This window comes from Gallus gallus, chromosome 5 (assembly GCF_016699485.2).
Source record: "Gallus gallus isolate bGalGal1 chromosome 5, bGalGal1.mat.broiler.GRCg7b, whole genome shotgun sequence".
Lineage (NCBI taxonomy): Eukaryota > Metazoa > Chordata > Aves > Galliformes > Phasianidae > Gallus > Gallus gallus.
Genome location: NC_052536.1, coordinates 9,265,344 through 9,289,795, shown reverse-complemented (window position 1 = coordinate 9,289,795; position 24,452 = coordinate 9,265,344). Strand labels below are relative to the sequence as shown.

At 41.8% G+C, this 24,452-nt stretch overlaps 1 protein-coding gene across 15 annotated transcripts in view; it reads right to left on the bottom strand.

Annotated features, from left to right (window-relative positions):
* DENND2B (DENN domain containing 2B) overlaps positions 1-24,452 on the bottom strand; it is a 150,661-nt gene that overhangs the window by 113,633 nt on the left and 12,576 nt on the right. The window contains exon 1 of one of the 15 annotated variants that reach the window (XM_046941982.1): positions 26-1,933. The exons of the other annotated variants lie outside the window; for them this stretch is intronic. The gene's annotated coding sequence lies outside the window, so the exon portion shown is untranslated. Of the gene's footprint in view, positions 1-25; positions 1,934-24,452 lie in introns of those variants that run through there. 15 annotated transcript variants of the gene reach the window in all.

Here is a 24,452-nt window from a genome sequence, read left to right as displayed (position 1 = left end):
TCTGACAAATAGCAGGGAGACTTACTCTTCCTTCAGAGCATTTAACTGCAATCAGTCATTCAAAGCTTTAAAGTTGCTTAAAAAATACTCGAGGGACTGCATGACTCTGCTTTCTGCAATGGGTAGTATAAGCAACAGTCCCTCTAGTGGGCATAACAATGTAAAGCTGACTGCAGCACAAAGTAGGAACTCGATATATTCGTTTTCTCACTCAACTACTTCTCTGTGCTGCTTTGATATTTCTCATCTAAATTACACATTTAGAATAAAACTAGCATTTGCAGTCATTTAAATGTTATTGGTGGGGCTCAACGAAAGGAAACATACGTACGTTACATACCAGCACACCTGGATTTATGCACAAAGACATCTAAAAAGTTCCAATGTATTTCTGTTCTGCTTGTGCTTTTATCCCAAGGTGGGATAAAAGAAACTCCATACGGCCTGAGACAGTCAAGATGTCTTACAGGATCACCTGTCTCTACATATCACTACTATAAAATATAAGGTAGACTGGAACATAGCATTGACTACTGAAAACTCTACATTTTATGAATGATGGAATGAACAGATTGCACGCTTAATCCACCTCTCTTTCTACTAGAAACACTATATGAAGGCTACATGAGACATATTTTACCCTAAGAACCACATACAGACATATTCATAGGTAGATGAGTATAAAAAGCTGCTAAAACTGTCAGGAATCCAGAAGTTGCTGAAATGACATCACATTAAGTAGTTTTTCTAGTCATGAAAGCAGCACAGGCTAAGCTTGCAAGTTCATGCTAAGTTTCCTCAAGAATACACCAGTGAAGCCCAGCAGAACCATGGGAATCAAATATGAACAACGATGACACACTTTTGGCTTAGAAAGTTTTCTTTGGTTTGTGACTGAGTTAAACTCACTGCATGCTGCAAGCTGGCAAAGTTTCAGCAGTGTAACTGGGAAAAGGGGGAGGCAGGTCACTCCTTCCAAGACAGGAATGTTTTACTTGCATTAATGCAAAGGCATCGCTCAAAGACATGAAAGCAATTTAAAAAACAAAAACAGCCCATCCATTGACCAATGAGGAGGTGGAATGATTGAGTCTTGTCCATCAGTGTCAGATGTTCTATAAAGCCCACCAATGGTAATCCATGAGTGTCTACCAACAATCTACACCATGTCCCACTCCAGAATTCATCACAAGGCTCTTAGCACTTCGTTATGAGACCATCTCTGCATATATGACAAGTATCTAAAGGAAGTATGTGCAATAGCATGTATAAACAATTGAAAATGCTTGTTGCGTTACACATCCACTCAGTTACAGTCAACCGTTTCATACAAAATAAATGAAGTAGTTAAAATATAAAATATATTATGCACGTACAACTATGCAAGGACAAAGCACAGCAGTAAAACTGCGGCCCAAGCTTTGGTCTTACAGGAAGATAACTACCAAAAACCCCAGACAAGCAACTTTCTGTTCTGTGTCTCATGAATACACTTACCAAGAAGAGCTTTTTGTTCAGGTTGGCCTAGGCAAAACAAGAACCATTTTTAACCTTTTGCTTTTTTGGTGGCTGGGCTTTCCATGAACGCATCAATATCCCAAAACAAAATTTGGGGTCATACAGTACATAACGAACAGCTTAAGTTAGTTACAAAATAAAGAAATCAATGTCATGGCTACACTGTAATTGGAAAGCATTATAATATGCATCCCCTGCCCTTGCAGCAGACAAACAATCCATTACTCACATATGGCTGATGTTTAGTTTCTCATTTCCAATACACTTCCCATTTCTCACTGGTTGAGTGTGCTCCTTGTGTGCTCCTCGGTCACAAGCATAAGATGCAGGAGCCACATGACAGCAGCAGGAGCAGACATGCACTGCAGAGGGTGAGTGTACAGCCAGAGTCCTGAGCAGGGCACAACTGTGGTCTGTGCCCTTAGGACTGGGAATGGAAATATGAGCGGCTCACTGCAAGCTGCGTGGTCTGAGTTTCTTTATCAAATGCTTTTCAAACCAAGCAGTCATCATTAGCAACAGGAGAGGAAACAAACATCAGGTTTGTTCCTAAATGACTCCTGAAGTTTTATCACTGCCAGTAGGTAAAGTCACAAATTCAAGGTTTAAAAAGACAAAAACAAATTATGCTGCCTACAACAACAGCTCAGATCTCTGACAAGTGTAGACGGAGATCCATCACTGAACCAACTTCAGTGATATTCTTCTCATTTTTTTTTTTAAATAGAACTAAGCTCCATATAAAGTTACTTGTGTACAGTGATTTATGATTATCCCCCTTCTCACATAACTTCCTGCCTTCCAGAATGAGGAACGCCTCTCTCAGCTCTATACAACAGTTACTGGCCATCTTTCCAGTGACCTCAACTAACATATCAAATTGAACTTAATCTTAAGACATAACAGCAAAAAGTGAAGAGTGAGTACACTGACCCAGTATGTTTTTAACTCAATGCCATGGAAAGGCAAACGCTTGCAGCTCCTGCTGACTTCACAGGGAGAGGCAGGGAACCAGGTGGCACTTCCTCAGCACTTGGCAGTGACTTGCAAAGGTAAGGAAATAAGGGAAGAGGCCCCAGCTGTCTCATAATACAAAGTATGAATGCACAAGATGAACTGTGCCCTCTACTCTCTATTTAGAGCGCAGCACTCAATACGTTTCCTTAAGACCTTCAGGGACTCTCAGGTAGGACAAGAGGACAACACCCAGTGCAGCAACAGTCATACTTAGTGTGACTTGTCCAAACAGTAGGTTCTACAAATTAAGTCTGCAACTAGCCTTTACCCTTCAACACAAGAGCATAACAGCACAGCAGCAAAGTGAGTGCTGTAACACCTTGGAGTCCCTACTGGGGGCCTCCATAGTGAATAAAGTTTCCCCTGACTTCACTGACACATTACCATCAATTTGGCTGCACTAAATCACGCTAGTCTTATCAGTACTCTATAGAACTTACTACCATAGCAATAATACAAAAGTATACAGTGCCCCTGCAAGCAATAACACAACAGATTTGACCCAACATACGAGGCCCTTCAGTTTTGGTGGGACTGCGTATGTCTAAGATCAATTAGCTATGGACTTGGTTTTCTTCCCCATTTCAGTGTCAGAACCATTACTCATAGTATTTCCACAACTCTCTCTCTGAGCAGAATTAAGAATTTCCATGACTTCTTTAACAGCCCAACAAGGATCATATTTGAAGCACTCTACTGATTTCACTGATCCAGGAGAAAAAAAATATACATATATATAGAGAGAGACATACATACATACATACCATATGTATCTAGGAAATGACTAATCATAGTTGAGCACGCTTTGAGATGTTGCCAAACCCTTTATGGCTCCGTATCCCAATTCAGTTTGATCTCTCTTTGCATATGAAAGCCTGCCATACTTTGGCCTGACTTTGGCCTCTCATCTGGGTGCCAGATAATTTGCTAAAGTTTCTAAGTGATTCAGTGAAATTAAGATGATGTCTGTACTCAGGAGGTCATGACAAGAACATGACACACATTTAGCTCCTGCGTGGACACTCAACCAGAAATACAGTATGTTTACATCACGGCTATTATAGCTCTAGGACCTGATTCAGCAAAGTACTCAAACACTGACTTCAAAAGGACTTCAAAATACACCACACACGTGCTACAATATTTTACCATAGTGCTTTATTTTAGAAAGAACAAGTGGAGATAGTTTTTATTTTGCCATTAAAGCTTTAAGACGCTGATTGATTACATAATCAGGACATGCTCTCCATGCTATATGTACTGATGAGATTGAAAAAGTGCTGAGCAACAAGCTGAATGAGTCCTTAATAAAACAACTTTAAACTTTAACAGTGTAGAATTCACTCATGTAAAAGCCTGGTTTGAGAATTATCCATGCCTACAACCTGATTCTTGACAGGAGACACATATTACAGCTCACCCTGCTAGGAAAGTGGTGCAAAGCCAAACCAGCCATACAACCTGGCTCCAGGCCCAGCCAGCCAGTTCAGCCAGCCCGCAACATCACAGTACTGTAAACTGTTTCAGATGGCACCAGGCCAAGCCGTAGGGATAGCCAAAAGGTGGGAAGCTCATGTAAGTAAGCCCTTCTACTTAATTCTCCTGAGCCAGCCCTGTCTCCAACTCACGCACTCCAGCCAACATCCTTCCTGTGCTGTATCCCAGGAATGCCTGAAAAGGGAAAGCAGGAAGCAATAGGACCAAAACTGATGGATGGAGAAGCTCCCAAGGAGAGACTACTTGTTCTATCTGGACACAAGAAAAGTCTGCCCTTCGTACATGTCAGTTTCTTTCAGCACCACATTTTACTACATATATACACACACAACCATCAAGCATGGATTTGTGTCCCAAGAAGAGGGACAAATGAGACAAGCAGGCTTCCTGTGGGCATAAGTCATATCAGGAGAGATGTCAGCGCGTTGCTTGAAATTCCAATGAACTTCTGATTTGAACCTATAGGAATGCAAGACACCAAAATTTGTCTTCACTACTGCTTCTTTTAAGTAAAAGCCAGAGGACAAGTTTCTAGTGCCCTTGCTCATGGCGCAATAAAACATGCTATGCATGGGACCAGAAGGTAACTGAAAAAACAGATCCCCTCACACTTGGAATTGCAGTGCAAGCAGCACTCACAAGAATACAAATCTGAGAGGGCTAAATCACGTGCACAGCTGACCAGGTGCTGCAAAACTCCAACTTAGTGCAACCAATGGGGCAAAATCCTTCTTAGAGCACATAAACAATGAGAAAAGATAGATCCTTTAAACTAACCCCCCCAGTTGAAGAGGCGTTCTTCAAACTGCTGTGCATGTTCCTGTACTGATGACTTTCACTCAAGTAGTGCCACAAAGAACAAAGCAGCTTGTTGGGAACAATCTCTGTTACACTGGCTCTGCAGAGCTTGTAAAGTGAAGAGCATCTTTTAGTTTTAGCCAAGTAAGCAAAAGACACGAGAACAAATACATTCAACAGTGCAGTGCTGGCTTCTGAAGCAGAACATGCGTGCTGGGTAGTTTTTGTGTGCGTTTTTCCAATTCCTGTGAAAAAGCTTTTAATTTAAATTCAGAATAGGAAATAAGAGGGCCAAGTGACTGAGCATCCAGTGCAATTCACCTTGTTTATGCTAGAAAAATGACAACCAATACTGCTGTGCTGAACTTCAAAATAAATGAATTGACAAATAACAACAACATGTTTTGTGATTCCCTTTGATCGTTAGCTATAAAAGTTCACAGGAAGTTTATGCAACCCCCTCTGACTTATCTCCTATGGCCTATTAGTCAAGAGTCTCCAAGAAGAAAATGTCAGCCTGACATTCCTTTGGACAAAAAGCAATAACTTAGCTGTAGGACAACTTCTGTAGTTCAATCATGACTTGAACAGTCAAGTTGGCCTGGAGACTGTGAACTGCTGATAACTTGCTGGGGGTGCCTGCGAGCCCTGCTTCGCACTGCTGGGAAGGAAGGGAGTTGTGAGCGCAACCCAGCACTCACTCCTCCAATCACCCACAAAGCCAGCAAAGCCTACAAGCCAGCAATGGCACGTGTTCTTGCAGGCATACAATGAGTTTGTCTTGCTTACTGCCATAATCATAATAGCATGCAGATTTTACAAGCTGAAGACAATAAAGCTGTTTTCTTCTCTATTTTGTATAGAACAGATAAACAAAATATTGCTTTGAATATATGCAGTTCCTTTCATTCTTGGCCCTCAGTGTGCTCTAAATTGCTGGGTAAATGTCACCACTGTCCACTTAACTCCTTAACAAAGGAGCTAACTTGCCCAAAGTTTGTTAAGGAGTTAAGTGGATCTGCGTGTGAGGCTGCACACTGATCCCCCTAAGAAAGACATCATGACTCAGCTCTGCCCACAAGGCTCTGCTGCCTCCTGTGAGGTTGTATTTAGGCCCTGCAAGGCAATCAGGATCAGCCCAATTCCAAGGGACGTTGGAACACTTTTCTTCCTGGAAAACAGTTTATTTGGGCATGGGAAAGCGCTGAGGTTAAGCCTTCCTTCTAGCTCATTTCCAGTGCCATGCAAGAAATGAAAGTCAGTGACATCAGAGCAACTAGGACCAGCTTGAGCCAAAAAAATAAATAAATGCAAAAGCAGAATATACAGACAGTTCAAAAACATTTGGTGAAACTTCCAAGCACCTCAGTGCTTCTTGGGTTAAACAATGAAGAGACATCCCAATGAGCCACAACCATGATAACTCTGAACAGAGAGCAGCCTGGGGCTTGAGCTAGCACAGCTGCATTGTTCTCAGAAAGGAGGCCGTGCCTCCACACAGTGCCCCATCACACTGTGGGGCTGCGCAGACCTCCTGGAGTCAGCCCCAGGGCTCTCTGTGCAGAGTTCCATTGTGCTGCACAGACATCCCCTGTGCAAAATGCTGCAGACCACAGAGGAAGTATGTCCCATCGTTGGGAATTCAGCTCCGAGTGCTTGAGCTCCAGATGAATGCCTGAAAAGCAAGGTCATTCTTCCACCCCCAGCTCAGTGAACTCTTCCAAAAGGAGGTGGGGGACGCCTCTGAAGACAGCTTCACATCCAAGGAAGGACTCACTTGAATACCTGGGTCAGTCTGCCGGTAGTTATACACCCACCAGTCTCCTCTTTCACCGTTAAGAGTAGAAGTTAATACTTAAGGAAAGAATACGAAGTTAGAAGTAGTCATTTTACTTTACTCTCATCTAGACAGAAGGTTCAGAAATAAGATTTTGCCTCCTGCCATTAAGAAGCATAATTTCTTCTTTTAATTACATTCTTTCCCTTCCCATTTTAAGACAAAAGAAAAGAATTGACTTTTTTTTTTAAGCATCTGGCTGAAAAGGGTGGAACTTGGGAAAGTACCAGTATTTTTCTTCCAAGTCTGGGAAAACTATACAGCTTATATAGGCCAGGACACTGTTATGGATATTTTTCTTTAAAAACACTGGATTAGGTCCATGTAGTCACACAGTGTTCCCCATTGCTGTATACATTGTTTTAAGGGGACAGACAACTCCCTGGAACCACTGCTCCTTGCAACTGATACCACAAAAAATGGTGACATCTTACAGTGCCAGCTGAGACGGAGCACATAATCATTCCCAATTCATCACACAGTTGTGCTGAGATTTAAACATGTAAGTATGAGCTGTGACACTCGCAGCTGGGCATGTGTATGCTCATTGCAAAGCCAGGCTAGCACCTACCATGCTGGAAGCAGCCTGTGGAAAATCTGAACCATAAGATGCAAATCATTAATAGCATGCATCAACACTTGCTTTGGGGAAAATTCCCCATTCAAGAACAGACATGCTGATTATGACACCAGTTTTCTCATTTCCTGATGCATGAAAGTCCCATCAGTAAATATGAGATCCGTGTGCTTAGTGAAAGCACAAAGCAGTGCTCTCCGTTTGCCAGAAAGATCTGAAAGGGCCTTTTTGCATGTTTACATATGGGTGAAATCCACACTGAAGGAAGCAGAGCAGGGACCCAACAAGGAGTCAGAAGAATCCAACGCTGTTCTTGATTTTAACCCCCTTCTGTTACGTGACCTTGGACAACTTCCTTCACCTAGTAACAGAATACCTGCTTGGCTTCCTGAAGCTCCGACAAGTGAAAAGCAAGCATTACTGAAGCGATGCAGTCTCATTGTAGATGTCAAACCATACGTTCAGTTCATCATGTTATACAATTCTGGACATAAACCAACCTCCAAGGCTATTTCCAGTTCCTTAACCCGTTCCACATCCATCTATTTTTGATACTCCCTCCAATGGTCAAAGCACATAGTTTTCTCATCATCCCTACCACCAAAATCTGAAACTTTGCTCCCGGTTTGCACAGTCCTACAGCACAACAAAAGCAAAGGTAATCCGGAGGGAAAGATTTAGACCATGCTTTCTCCTGCCTGCGTATGAGATGAAATGCACCATTTTTCTTAGACAAAGGTTTTGTATCTGATAACACTCTAAAATCTTAGCTAGTTACACCACAAGATTAAAAAAATCTACAGCATAGGCCATTTTTAAAATCCCTTCCATCCAACTGCATTCAGAATAAGCACTACTGCAAACCTGTCTTCCACAGTGGTTAAGAAGTTCCTACACAGACCGGTGTTTTATCACCATAAGAGAATGGCATCTCTTATTTACTGCTCTGTGACCTGGAGCAAATCTTAACAATCCTTATACCTCATCTCCTTTAGAGCAACTTCCAAGTGTAACACACACAACTTGCAAACCACCTGTAAGTTGTTCAAATCAGGAGCTTGCCTTCCCCATTCCCAGCCATCTAGGACACTCGTGGAAAGCCAGAAAGCCAACAAGCTGTACATTAAGACTTCCTCCCCTGTAAGTCGCCATGAGCCACAGGTAACTGAATCCATCTTGGTTTTCCTATCTCTGAAGATGTGGTAATAAATGAAGTTTATTAGAAATACTGTTAACGTAAATATATTAAACTTCACAGAGTGGCCAAAGACTGCTGGAAGGAAAGCACTGCTGTATTGAGAAAGAGGCTGATTTTATCTCTTCATTTGACCACATTCTTACTACTAACCCCATTGAGGAGAACATATTACCATAACCCCCAAATGTTTTCATTATATAGTTCTAAAAACCTCAATTTGGGCCTGGGAACAGAAAAGACACGTCATGCACACACAGTGAATGAAAGTCAACTGCTTGAACACCACCTCCTGAAAGAAGGAGCAAGCCCATTAACAAGAGAGGGCGATCACCCAGCCACCCCATACGCAGCACCGCACCTCTGAGAACAGCAACAGCAGGCATCTGAGGTGGAGAACGGAGCAGAGCGCTATGACTCATGCTTTAAGTCTAGTCAGTGAAAAATCTGGCAGAAATGTATTGTTTGACTATGTCTGCACATTCCCAGGAGATTTATAGCTGCTTATTAAATCATCTGTTCCCGTTAAAACCGAAGAAATTGTATATGTTTCACTGAATCTTACATCTGGTAGAAAGACCTCTTAGCCATTAATACAGAGTAGAGGTTTTTCTATCGGGTGAACCATGCAGAAGGTTTTAAAGACCTTATTTGTGACAGGAAATAAAACCTGCCCAAGGACAGGCTGCAGGGGGGAATTGGAACCTGCTGCATCAGCGGATGGGTCTCCCCACTTGCTTCTCTGCTCTGCTAGGTTAATTGTCAAAATCAGGTGGGTCTTTTGAGTGAAAAGCACTTTCTACTGAAGATAGGAAACAAGTGCTTTCTACAGAGGAAACAGTCTCATCTTAAAACCCAATGGAAAAGCCAAGGAGCTGTGTTCAGCCCTGCTCTATGTGTGAACACGGATACCCGAGCTCTTGCTGGTTTGTGTACAAGAGACAGAGAAGGAAAGAGTGTTTGCTTCTGTGTGTGTAGGGATGCGTAGACTGCCATCTCAATCCATTCTGATCAACTAAAGTAGGCTATTTTGTTATTTCAGAATGCTCTGTAGAGCATCTCCACCCCCTACCTTACACACACATTAGCCACTGAAAAAGCCTGCCCAAACAAGCACTTTCCTTATCCATCGCCCCTCCTCTATTCTCACTTTTTTGGGTGGTTGGTTTTTTTTTTTTTGCCCTTGGGTGCATGCACAGCTTAGCTCCCTGAGATAGCCATCTCTCAACTTTATTTAATGTTATTAAATAGAAGCTAACATAAGTTAATGTTCTGAATTTCCAGAAGCTAGGAAAAACATGCTCATTCTATATTAACCCCTTAAAAAATAAACAAGAGTCTAGGCACATTTGCTGAACACCCAAGAATGTAGAAATACTGTATCCATGGCTACCTCAGTGCTGACACTGGAGTAGGGACATACAGAAACACAGAGAAATCCCTTCTGGGCCAAACCAGTAGGACATCTAGCTCAAAATCCACCTCCAAAGGTGGTGAAAGGCAATGTTGGTCAGGGCAAGCCTCTGACCATAGCTGCTTCCTATCTACTTTTGTCTGTTTGAGACTGTAGACCATGGGTAAGCAGAGCTGAATAGCAGAAAGATTTGCAACATTTGGCTAACAGTGCATTTGTTGCTCTCCCTGTATAAATAAAATGCTATTAAACCTTTAAAGGGAAACGCAACAGAGAGCCATGTCTGAACTACTGTACTTTGCAAAAAAGTCAGCAACATTGGAGTTTTGGAGCATAATAATAAGGCCAAGACCCATACCAGTTCACACACACAGTATGCCCAAAGCCCACAAGCAAGGGAGCTGAGAACCACCGTGCCCGTGGGTGCAGCTGTAGCAGATGTGCCAGCACACATTGGATGCAGGGGACAAGGGATGGGTTTTCAGCACATTTCTCTGTCATGTTTTTGAAATGCTGCCTTGTTTAGCAAGGTGTAGCCTTGCTACATGACCAGATGAAGGTAGCTGTGTAGATTCAGCAGGACCTATGCTATGCCAAACTGATTTATGCAGTAATTCAGGTACACTCTCAGAACACAAAGGCAGTGCTGTGTAGCTCTACAAACTGTTCTACACTGTGTTTATTTTTTTTATTTTTTGGTCAAAAAGACAAAAATTCTCTGCCCTTGTTTTCTCTCCCTTCTGTCTCTTTTGGACTGTCTTCACTCCAGCACTCTGGTTCAATGAGAAAGGAACAAACACACATTGCAAATCTGAAATCCCAGCAGCCAGTATGAAAGCAGGAGTCAGCACTTTTATGATCAGCAGGTTACATAGTCAGCCTACAACCCTACAGCTGCACAGACCCCAGCCATCACTACATTCCTGCTTGGTCACACTAACTGACTTTCTATCAGTCAGTTGTTAATTAAAAGAATTATCAAGTGATTTATTAACAAACTGATCTGTGAACTTATCTGTAATCAGTGTAACAACACCACACTTCAGTCCATTCCAGGTGAGACATCATGACTAAGGCATACCATCACTGCAACTGACTGCATGGTAAGCTTTGGACGGGTCACATGTGACAAGTCTCACTTGGTGGTGTTGGAAAATCAAGAGTCATTTGATCCTGAATACTCTTCCTCATATCTTTTGATTTGGTTCTTCTTCCTTAAGAGGGAGGCAGTTATGCTAATTAATGTAACTTTGTCCTCTGTGCCACGCACACAGTCACACCGTAACACACAACCAATGAACTTGGAGCAAACATGAACCCAGGCCAACTCATTCTCCATCAGTACCACAGCATCAGTGGGTGTCACCCCACAGACACACGTCCTCAGTGATCCAGCCACGTAATACGCAACTTCATTGCATTGCAAAAGAGAACTTCGTACTGCTGAGGAAGAGGATAGGTCATTTCATTTCACAGGAAGCACACAGACTGCTGTCCCCTCTCACTGGGGAACACTCTATGAGAAGCAATGAGACCTGGGACCATTTTCAAGTGTGGGATGCAGAATCCCACTCAATGGCTGCTCCAACAAGAGGCTACAGAAGTAATTTATGGGGGCAAATGCTCCCTTTGCCAGAACCCTTCTGTTCTTCTCAAGCAATCGTTTCATAAGGAGTGCTTCTGTGCCTCACATCTGCAAACACTGAGAACAGCTGTCAGCCACAATAGGAAGTGGTTGACACCGACTGAGCATATTTCTGAAACCCCACCAATTCTACTCCACAAGAAGGAAAAAAAAAAAAGATATACCAGTAACAAGAAATCCCAAGAGAATTTGATCATCTTTATTCTGTGCCTTTGCTGAGAAGTAAGGATCTTTGTTTCCTCTCTTAGCCCTTCCTGTTATTCAGAAAGGGAATTACAGACCTAACCAATTCTATAAGTGGTTGTCCCCTGAACCTTGTGGTTTAAGTCTTGGTCAAAGTAAGATCATTCACACAGGAAGTATGACTCGTAGGTGGCAAAGTAAAGCTGTTCTGATTCCCAACTATCTAACATTTAGCTTATTTTAACTGCTCTGATCTGCTGCCTCATTAGCCCCTGTTCCTCAAAATGATTGAGAAGCAGACGCCAGAAGAAAAAAATACCAAAAATCCTTAGAAAGAAGGGTGACCTACAGGCCAGCACAGAGCCAGAGACCAGGCTTTTCCACCCTATTCACACCTCTCACATCTGTACAGGCACAGCCTATGGCCCACTGATGAGCAGGTGGCCAGGATAAGACCTTCCAAGCCCTAGACACTTGAAGACAACAGATTGTTCCTGTTATTAATGTGTCCCACAAAAATGCAATCAACATACCAGCAGCTGGGTTCCAAAGCTGACCCACAGAGCATTCAGCAGTGTAAATACAGACAGCACACTGGTAACCTGCCCAGTTTTAAAGCTGGAATGAAGTAGTCAAATAAGTAACAGAACATTCAAAAACCACCAGCAGTGACCAACTACACTCAACTTATTTGGTTATTACTGATGCAAAGATCTTCTGTGTCTAAATAAACATGCAGTTTTCCCTGAACTCCAAATCCTAGAAGCCTTGGTTTTTTGGGGGGGAATAATTTTTTGGGTGATGTTTTTGTTTCTTTTGGGGTGAAACTTTTTTGGTAACAGTTCACTGATTTCAACTCCAGCTCACATTCCGTAAAACAAGATTTGGTAGGCACTGAAGGGTACCAAGGAGCAATCAAAGCTTAATGCGTCAGAACAAAGTCTCAAGACACTCTCTCCCCAGTTATAAAACTCTGAAAGCAAACTGGTCTAATCTTATATGAGTAGCTGGCATTAAAAAAAAAAGTTCTCTATGTACAATCCTGCTCACCTTCATCACAAACGTCAGAGCTCCTACTGGAACAGGAGCAAAGCTGAGAGCATGGTCATAAAGTTTTATTAGTCTGGTGCACGAAAAAAACTTCCAGCTTCTGAGTTAGCAGATCCTTTTAAATGGAAAACAAAATCAGTACAAGAATCCCTCTGAAAAGTTATTTCTTCCTCATCTTTTATCTTCCTTCTGGTGAAAGTACTTTTTAGTCAAAGAGCATACAGTGTATGCTTGGAAAACTTTGCCTATTACTAAAATCAAATGCAAAACAAACAAACAATATCCATTTTTTGATAGGTTTACTTGTCACGCCAAGGCCCACAGCTTCCATTCTCAGGGATTTTCTGAAGTATTTATTTGTTCACACAGAACTGCAGTTCTGGACTACCATCCTCTCCTCCAGAAGAATCTTTGGTCTTGCTGGTGGCTTGGTAGCAACATTAAAATATTTCCAGTGACATCAGAAGGAAAAGAAGTGTGCAGTGAATAATGTTATTCAAATGTGCATTTGACTGTCCCTTGTAGATACTCATCTACATTAAGGATAATGAAAGATACCACCTCACTCTCTCAGAAGACAAGGTGCAGGTTCCTTGCCATTCAGCAAACATTACTGCTTCTCCACACTGCTTAGATGCAGTTATTCTCCTCTAGTGCCCATCAGACAGCTGGGAGAGAGGCTGAGGCACAGCCTTGTCTCCTACTTTCTCTCCAACAACACAGTAGAAAGTGGACAGTGAGAAGAGAAAGAAGCTTCTACTACTGGGTTTAAGCATTTCCATGCCTTGAGACACTGCAATGTATCCTAAACAAATCTCAAAAGTTTAGGAACAAGACTGAACTCCTCCTATTATCTCTTTACATTTCAACTCTTTGGGATTCATGTTTCCAAGCTCTCCTCTTGGTACGAAAGACAGAAAAGGCCAAGATTCACTGATAGTGATTGAACTCCAGGAAAACAAGCCTTATAGAATTTAAAAAATCACCATAAAACTGGTGGAGTTGGCAACAGTAAAAAAAAAGATATGTTTCTGCATTTATCACTCACCATCTCCCACCAAGCCATACTATAAGAGCACACTGTGACAAAACAGTCCTAGCTCTATCTTTAAATGTTCTTAATTACAGTAATTATACACAGAGCAAACATGAACTGCTTCACTTGCCAGCAAAACACAGCAGCAAGGGGACTACAACACGGCAGTCCTTAAAGGGTGAAGAGTGAAAAAAAATAAATCTGACAACCATGGTTTCAATGACAGCTTTCTCTTCCTGACTGAAGGCTGGCAATGACTTCTCGCAGGCTGCTGCTGCCACTATCCTGAGAGGCTGACACAGCTGTAGTCTCCCAGGGGAGATAGATGGGCATTCAGGATATGAGACATTCTGCAGATCCCACAACCTACCTACCCCAACTCCCTCCCCCAAAGGAAAACAAAAGGTACTTCCAGGAGATGAATATCAATAATTTAGAAGGGATCCACCAACTTAGTGCGTGAGGTTTCACACTACCAAAACCTTCTGTTACCATTTCAGAGCAAGTATCAACACATTCATCTACGCATCAGTCTTCCCTCAGTAGGTTCCTGTGTTTAGGAACTGTCTTTCTTTTCTATAGTTCTACTTGCAGCCCACTTCTTAGCCATTGCTGCAGTAAGTTTCCAGCTAAATCTCCATGCGCTGTCTATACTTCACCCGCTAACAATATCCCTCAACTGCAAAAGCACGTGCTACCAAAAGCCTTTCTTCCAGATCAAACTGCAAGCAAACAAGCTGCTGTATGCTCTTGACCTAAACAGCCTGATCAGGACTCTTACAAAATAAACACACAACACCCCCAGATGTGGTGGCTTTGTCCCAGTCCCAAGGGAACATCTGTGTACATCTCATAATCCTGAGAGAGAAGGGCGCATCTGATGTTCCCTTCTCTGGAGAGGCCCCAAGCTACAGATGGAGGATGTGTGAAAGTACACTGTTGAGGCACAGATCAGCCTATGATTATTTCTCGTTGGGTGTACAGCTCCCTTTGAATTCTCTCATAATTACAACAGCCTTGTGCACACATGTTCATTGCCCAAACTGTGGGTGAGAGACACATCTGGCTCCAGCTCTCTGAAAATGTTATAAGGCTTAGTTCTCAAAACCACTGAAAACAAGCATGGGCCTTTCTATTGGCTTCACCAGATTCATGTTCTGCCATTTAAAGAGCACCAGAACCACACTGAATATTTCTATTCAAATATAGAGTCCACCAGGCTAATATTGGAAGGCTGGGAGAGTAAACTGCTCAGCCAGCTTTGTCCATACACTGGCAAGGCACACCTTATTCACTGCACTCAATGTTCATTTCCCCCCAGTCGACTCAAGAGCAATTTAGGCAGAAACTAGTAGTGAGTAAATCCTCGACTGGAAATTAGAAAAATATTTCTAACCAATATACCAGCAAGGAATTGGAACAGCTTTCCAACAGGCAGAACCACAGGTTCAAAATGCTGTGTAGTTTGTAAGGGATACGCTCACCTCCCAAGCATTGGCCCTAATGGCCCAAAAGGATTCTCCTGGAGTTGCTGACACCTGAAGCACCAGTGGTGCAGGACAAGCATGTAACCTCCCCACAGCAGGGATAGGCATGCGAGGCAATCCTTGGTAGCACTTCAGCCTCACATTACTCTGCCTGCTTGGCACAGGCCAGAGACATTGGCCAAAACTGGAGTCCAGCTCTATTCTATATATTTTTTTCTTTTTTTCCCCCCTCTTCTTAGATAGAGAGATGGAAATTCTGGTTGTTGCTTTCAGCTAAAGAAAGACACCAATAACCAGGTGCACTGTATGAAGTTTCAGAAGCTGTTGCAGACTCTGCAGATTAACACATGGATGCACAAAACTATTGCAAGCCAGAAGCGAGGCATTATAGCAAGCTGAAATCAAGCATTCAACTTCCAAATACAGTTTCTCAAAACGGTATAAAGCTCACAGTCAGCTACGCAGTTGGCATATACTATATGAGATATCAGAAAACCAAGATACTGTTTCTAGAGAAAAATCAGTTTCAGGAGAGATAATAGCTTATATACAGCCCTTTGTTTTCTAAATAACTCACACCATTGTCTGTTTCAGCTTACAGAAATCAGAGATGCTCTTGAAAATAACAGTGCCACCAATATCTGGCAGAGATGGGGACTAGGTGATCTAGATATATGAGTATTAAAATGGAGAAGAATAGTGGAGCAAGTTGCATTGCTTTCAACGTTCTGTTCACTGCTGAAATATTTTGCTTGTAAATAATAGAGGACATTTTTCTACAACATTTTCTGAAATAAAACACTGAGATCTCATCTCAAAACTGAAACCGTACTTTGATATTTAGTTGCAGTTTAATTTCAAAATTAAAAAAAACACAATAGTCCATTTTACATTTCAAGAAGAAATATATATTGCATGTTATCTGCTGTCTTCCAATTCAGATAGGGAAACTCCCAGAACATCAGTGAAATGCACATCTCTTACAGTGAGGTTGCACTTGTATACTTTGGCCTTTCCTGTGTTTGGCAGTAACGTGCACATGTAGAGTCCAAATTCTACTTTTAGAGTATCCCCCTGCAAAATCTATATTAAAAAAAAACAACACCTATCTCATTAAGTATCTTATGCCAGTAACAATCTTTTACTTGTTCAATCAATCGCCAATCAATTGAAGAAGCAACACCTTTAAAAACAAAGGAACGGGTCCCTCTGCAGCGATTCATAGCCTGCACAGCAAACGTTGCTTTTCAGAATGGAAGGCTAAAATCTAGTTCATTAAAAGAAAAACTACACTCCACATCACAGACAGGTGCCCTAGGAGTCCTACAAACAAACCTGGTTTCCAGTAAGGAAATACTGAGGAAGAAGAGAGATCTTGTATGTTTTCTTCATGAAGCCTTCAGGTTCCAAATTCTGTCTACACCACTCAGATCCAACACTACCTGTTTCCTTCCAGAACCTAAACTCAGTTTCCCCAAAGGATATTCTGATCTTCAGATACTTGTACGTAATACTTAGCACATTCAAGAAGTCTAAAGCATAATAAAGAAAAGCAATGTTCAGCAAAGAACAGACGCCATAGGGGAATGTAGGTGATTTGGATCAGAATCCAAAAGCTTAAATCTTTAGATTTCTGGACATGGTGAAATTAGCCAGGGCCTGTCACACAAGTAAACTTTCCCACAAGGGTTACAACACAGGAAACGCTGGGACTAGGAACAACAAAAACAGATGCAAGGAGATAGTGTTAATCTGAAAATAATCAGGTACTGACCATCCGAGAAACATTATGTCAACTTCCTACACATGGGTTCTTTACCAGAAAGGGTGAAGCACTATGCTTTCAAATAACAGATGTCAGTGGCACAGATTAAGATCTAAGATGCATGCTCTTTGAGTATTCTGCTTGTTTTCTCCAGAGGGACAAAGCAAAAGGATTCTCAGTGTCAGAAAAGGATTTCCAGTATTAGAGGAAATTCTGCTGAGGGCTCAGTTCATGCATGGCCCACCTTCCATACTGAAACAAAATCAAGTGCTTTGCTATGAGCTTTTCCATTGGAGCAGCAAGATTCAGGTACTCTCTTAATTTAAATAATAATAATAATTCAATAAAATAATAAGTCACTGTATTAAAAAGCACCACCACCACCCTCTAGGGCAAGTGCTTGAAACACTGAAATGGGAGGATGTGAAGACAAAAGTGCTCTTCAGAAGAGAGCAAAGCCAAAAGCAAAAACATGGCAGCAAACACAAGCAGAGGAGCAGGGACATACACATTGAAGATCAAACTGAAGTAGCCTGGAACAGGACTGTATACAAATGGTAGTGCCACAAACAAGGAAACAAACAGAATAGCTTTTAAGGTCCCAACAATATCCCCCTAAGGGCCCTCTTGCAATCACATTCAATGTTAGAAGCTTCAGGTCCCAAAGGTTAAGATAAGACTTGGGCACAAAACCCAGTGAGCTGTGAACAGAGAGACAACTCCAAATGATCAGCGAGAGACCAACAGCGTCTATGAGGAAGACTATGAGATGAGGCATACGCTTACATGCCAACTTCTTCTCAAACAACTCATGTTATTTGGGAGCACGTGATAATCAGCAATACTAAAAGCAGCCTGCTGTACCTTCAGAATATTCTACAATATCTTCTATTGCTTCCTGCAGAAATTCTGATTTGCTGGCTGTAACCCAGGATCTTGGGATTTTGCTCTTGATGTTTATTCTTACTGAATTATTAGCTTTTCAGGAGCTCTCTGATACCTCCCTGACAACATTCCCAGTGTCTGTTAAACACAGTCTCTCTCAAGTTACATCCGTAAAAGGTTAATTTGTGCTGCAAGGTCACAGGGCAGCTCCAATTCAGAGCAGCTTTGCTGGAGGCATTAGCTGCATAGCCAAAAGCTGTGCTGATTGCTCCCCAATAGAAAAATGAAAGTATTTCAAGTCCACAAGGGTGAAGCACCACCCATCAGAGTCATGGCACCACACATAGCCTGGGAAGAAAACAGGAATGCCTTTCAGTCTTCCAAAGAAGCTGTGGATGACCCGTTCTTGGAGGCATTCAAGGCAAGACTGGATAGGTCCCTAGGCAGCCTGGTCTAGTGGTTTTAAGGTCCCTTCCAAGCCAAGCCATTCTATGAAGTTGCTGAAAGTAGTTTGCACTGAAATTCGCAAGGTAAAAACTTCTGGTGCAAACAGTTCAGTGCCAACTCCACTCAAGGAGTGATGGCCAGCTCCTTCAAGGAGAGGAATTTCTTCAGTTGGAAAGGCCAACAGATCTCCCATTGCCAGGATTTTGATAGGCAACCTCTCAAAAAACTGCTTGACGTCACCACATTTTCTCAGCAACACTGACATAATAGGTATTTCAGCTGCTGGAGAGTAACTACAAAATACTCACCAAGATAAAAATTGAACAAAATAAATATAGCTCTCTGGTATGAACACAGTTATTTCCAGCTTCAGTCAGAATAACACAGCTGCATGTGGAAAAATCACTTGGGTGTTGGGAGTGCACAAGTCCTAAGCCTTTTCTCTCTTTTTTTGTTTGTTATTTTTTCCCTTTCCCCTTAGTTCTGATCAATGAAGCATATCCTTTAAATACCATAGATTTGCTACCAGCTCCTCTGGCTTTTGCTTGTAGAATACCAGCTATCAGATTCAATTTCACTAATGACATTTGTAATGCTCTTCTCCCCACTCTATATAGCACATCCCAACAGTCTTCCACAGTCACACTTTAGATAACGATACCAGTAGTATTCTACCTATCACTACAGCTCTGAATAAGAGCATCATTTCAAGTTCTTCTCATCTTTCCACTGGTCATTTTACTGAGGTCAAGTTATAGGGACCCATTCTACTCAACATTGTCTTTGCCATATACCAAAGTATGCAAAATTCCTCATCTGCTTTATACATTTCCCCTGCAAGCATGTATGGATTTCCCCCTTGCCCTTGATAATTTCTTTCAAAACTAGTTCATTATCTTTCTTTGAATTACTCTGTTAAAGATATTCTTTTTGACATGGAGATAACGTTCACAGCTGGATTACTGATGTACCACAATTTTCATGTCACCCAGTATTCTCCTTTCACAAGTCTCTCCTCAGTTCAGCCAGTTTTGTAGAGTAATCATCACAGGGAACAAATTTCATTTTACATTTCCATCAGCATCTAGACTGGCAGACCTGGAGATGAAAACACAGATGCAGGAAGAATGCATTTTTGCATCTTCTGCAAGTATCATCCTTCCACGGAATGAAACATAAAAGGTTTTCACTGGGCACAAGGATAAGAATTATTAAGAAAAAGCTGAAGCAGGTTTGGCTCTATCCCCATAGGCCTCATACACAACAGCTGAGACACGCTAGCTATAAACTCCTTAAAACTATTGCTGTTAATGTGGTTTCCTCCGACCAAGGAGGTCAGAGATCTTTTTTGGCCAAGAACCTTAATGACCTAACAGCACTAAAGACAAACCTTTTTCAGCTATTTGTCTGCATTCTTCAGGCATGAGGAAATGAAGGGGAAGCACTGAACTATGTTAAGCTATGGAAGGAAAGAAAAAAAAACAGACATTCCATGCTACAAAGCTATTCAAGTTAGCATCTCATTTATATTCTGGGATACAAAAAAATGTTATCTCCCATATGTGTTGAGGATTCCCATATATAATTTTTCCAAGATCAGTGCCATGATGCTTGAGTCCCATCACCCCGCAACCTTTGAGAATCGTTAGGGGGTTGTATATTTGACCGCTTTTTAGCATACTTTGCATGAATTAAGGTTAACATGTATTTCTCCCCCACTTGTCCAGTTTTTATAGCAGCCGTTGTCCAAAGGAAAAGGTATTTTTGTTATTTCTTCCCCCACACTCTATTAACGTGCATAGAATGACCAAGAAATCAGGCACCAAATACTAATTGGTACATGGAGGCAATGCTGGAGTATGAATAACGGTAACAGAAGTCAGCCATTGGAAAATACTTCCATAGAGACCACGGACCTGGCTAGCAAACAGCATGGCACAGCAGCAAAATGCAAGGAAAAGTAGATGATGTAGGGGTGTGTCACATCACCTAGACTCCTTCCAGTGCCACTAATGGGGAGAATGATGGGTCTAGATACAACCAGAACTGTTTCCAAGCTAAAATCCCCAAAGTTCCTGAAATAAAATAGGAGTGCATTTCTCCCTCTTACTCATGCATACTTCACAAACCTCTGGAGACTACTCTGCAAACTGGAACGATAAAACAAAATGTCAAGACAATAAATGGAGCATTGGAGCTCCGCTATTTGTTAGAGGAATGACTTTTTTTACTTGAAGGCAGTAACTACTTTTCCCTCAACAAACAGTGAAGTGATGCAGAGTAAGTACCACCTTTTGGAATGAAATAGAAGAAGACAATGGAGCAGCACAACCTTCCTTGGTTGGATCAGTTCCTTTCAAAAACTTCAAAAGGAAATCCACCCTGCTACAGGTATATCAGTATCTTAATACTTTCATGACACTTATTCTGTAGTGCCATAGCAAATACTATTCTTACTTTGGTTTAGAAATGGCAGAAATTCACTGTCTGTTTTTGTTTTTTAATAATCTGAGGAAACTCATTATAGTTATGCCTCTGCTCAACTCCTATTATAATCCTAGAAAGTGCAACTTTTACAGTACAGCAGCAGTGAAATGGTTAAAGCTTTGTTCTCATTTAAACAGTAACATTTAGGTCTACCCTTAATCTTATTCTCCCTTGTCTTAGAGAATGTCACTGCTATTTACCTATAGACTTTGCTTGGAACTGTAAGTTTAATCCCTGAAAGAAAACAATAGTGCTTATGCAAAAGTACTACAGCAAAAGCCTTATTAAACTACAATGAAGTATTGCAGAGTTAGCGCTGCGTAGAGAACTTAGAAATCTAGCTTTATCCTTGGCATAGGCAACTAACTCCACCCACACAAGTTACTTGATTTCCTTCTGCTTTTATTTCTTAATTTACAAAATGAAGATAGTGACTAAAGTTATCCAAGGACAGGACAACACTCAGAGCTTCATTCTTTGCTTGTCATTGATGCTTGGATGAAACAAAAAAACTTCATGTTACACAATGTAACGCAATGGAAAATGCAGAGCAGCAAGGTCCTCAGCTGCAACCAGTGAGGATTTGCTCAAATGCAACAGCCATAGGTACAGAAACAAAGGAAAGAAGCTACTTACCTGCAGAAGGCCTGAGGTACACAGGGATCTCCAGAGAGATACCTTTGCCTCCACTGCTGACCCTTAAATGATGTTTGGAAGGGGTGGATCCTGGTTCCACCCCTTCCAGTCACTCAGGTACATTGCATACACCTGAGCTCCCCTGGGTTGGCCCTGCCTTCCCACCAGGTGTTCAATCACTGCTTCAAGCCATAACTTAGCATTTCCTCTACACACAATAAGGGTCATGTTGCTATATCCATAAAAAAGCAGTTGCTGAGTTTGTTTCTGCTTCATTTAGGCCTCTCTACCGCTTCAACCTCTTCAGAAACTTTTCTGGCATAAACTTAATTCCACAAAATTTTCAGCATCATCAAAATAGAATATTTTAACTATGCTTCATCTAATCAAAAAGTTTCGATGGCTCTGATTAGCTTTGTACAGCACTTTGGAGCAATAAAAAGCACTGCAGTGAAACTATGAGTTATTGCTTGCACTATTACAATCTGAAGACTTCAGACGCTTTCATTGACTCGACCACTGCTGTCATGTGATATTCCTCATATTTCAAGGTCTTTACAATTAATAACTAAGGGCCTTACAACACCTTTGTAAAATAAGTAGTGAAAAGTGGCTGTGACACAAATGGCTTCATCTACTGCTGAAATACGGCTGTCTCCGGAGCAAAGCAAAACATCCATTTAACACTGAAAAGCCACACAAGTACAGAGGGAGTAGGGGAAAAAAATATCATTGTAGCCATTTAGAGCAGGAGGGGAAGTTTGTGGAGGCAAAAGTGTAGCTAACCAAACCAGAATTTAAATAGTACCCTGTGCTCGATGCCAAATTGGTCACAAATAGCCCATGTTTCCAAATTTGGTAATCTTCCAGCATGAGTCAAAAGCGTTGTGTGCAACGAGTCCCTGTAGAGGCTGGTAAGGATGGAAAGGAGGGGTTTTTTGGTTTAATTTATGAGCTAACCTAATCTGTACTGTTTACAATTGCTTCGTAGCACTGGTGGCCTGAGCTCATGTTATCTTTAAATGACGCTTTAATGTTGCAGGGCAATCACTATTACAGTTTCTTGTGGCAAGAACTATTGCTTAAATCTAGGAGATGCACTAACTCCACAGGCAGAAAGGCACATGCGTTCAGTCACTAAGTCCAGACCTGATCCACACTGACTGCAAACCACGGTCTCCAACAGGGCTGCACCTTTAGCTGCTTGCTGGACAGCTGATAGATATCTTCTTAATTCAGGGTTCAGGTGCCATGCACTGAAACAAAGAACTAACCATGCCCCTGTGAGGTCTCCTACCCACACAGGCAGCCTTTAGCAGTGCTTTTTAGCACATGAAAAACTATTTAGCCAGAAAGTCTTAGAGGACCTTACAAAAACTAGTTTCACATCACACATCTTGCTGTGCCAAACCCACCAGTCCTAACTCAAAGCCAGATTTCACACCGCTTCACATTTTTTAAGCAAAAGTTAAAACACTACCAGGCTGGAATGTTCTAGCTCTTTTGCATACAGCAAAGTAAGAAAATGTGTGAGAAGGGTGCTTTCCTTTATCAGTCTCTCAAACAATACAGCAAAAAAGACTGAGGTTCAGCCTGACAGTAAGGAAGAGCACTGGAAGTGGTCATTCACAAATTCCATCTAAGGCCACACTCCTCCTGCTCCCCCAGGAACAGCCTGCTGCACAAATGGAGCAGAACCCCAAACCACTACGGGTACATAGGACTGCGCTCTGAGCTGAACGGCAAGTGGGCATCACCCAGCCTAAAAGAGGGATATATCAACCCCAATCTTTGAAGTAGCAACCACGGAAGAATGCACGTTCATCTCTGTTTTTCAGTTCATTTGGTGTTACTACTGAACAAAGCATAGGAAACTATGAATGGATCAGATTTCCAAACAGGAGGCAGAGACCCTTAGAAGATCTAACTTCGTTTTCACTCTCTTGCTGTGGGTGGCTTTTTCTTCCCCATTTCTTCATTATCCTTGTCTAAAAAAAAACACAATATTGTGCTGTTTGCAGACACTCACATTTTGCTGAAATAATGCAAACATTCATACAGCTCAAAGTTCAAACTTCTTTTTCTCCCATTTTGAACAACAAACATTATAAAAAATAAATGAAAGTCACATTGTCCCGATTTTTTATTATTATTATTTTTATTTTTTGCTTAAAAAACAGATGGGATTTTAGTCCCAAATATGCAGTTGGCATTTGGCCTGGTGTAAAGGCATGCCCATACCGCCTGAGGGTGGAGCAGCTGTGGGGGTAGGGGCAGGTCACAAACAGTCTGAACTAAGGAGACTTTTCAGGAGTGATTGCCCCAGGTCAGAGAACAGCTCTGAGGAAAACAAGTGGTGCACTAAAACCACTCCCATTCAGTCTCACAATGCACAAGTTGAGACCTCTTTCAAAGTTCCCTATCCCTCTAGTATACCTTCTTCCTCCATTTGAGTTAAAAACTGCCACCAGGCCTGGCCTCTTGGTTAAACGATGGTTTAGCCTACCACGGTTTAGCTAACACAGAAAGGAGAACTTCCAGAGTAGCAACAAATCTAGTATGATGCTGAAAGAAGCACAGTGAAATGTTTGCATGCCAGCCTGTGTAGAAGTGTCTACAAGAATGCAGAAAGGGGCCAGAAAAATTACTGGGGGAGAAAACCAATAGCTCACTTTGCCAACCCACATCCCCTTCACAACAGAGAAGCTGCTCAAGGCTGTGCTACTGACCCTAAGTAGAGAGCCACTGCAGAAATGAAAGCATGGTTGAGGATGTAAATAAGGCTCCCACTACCTACTCATTTTTCTTCTTCTGTCTGTATTTCATCCACGTGGGTAAAAATATTTGACCCAAGTGAAACCCATTTACACTATAAAAAAAAGTGGATTTTGCAAATGTTGTGGATAGATTTCCTCAAAGGCACTTAAGTCACTCTAGAAAGTCAAACAGGAGGCATATGTAAAAAACTAACAGAATCC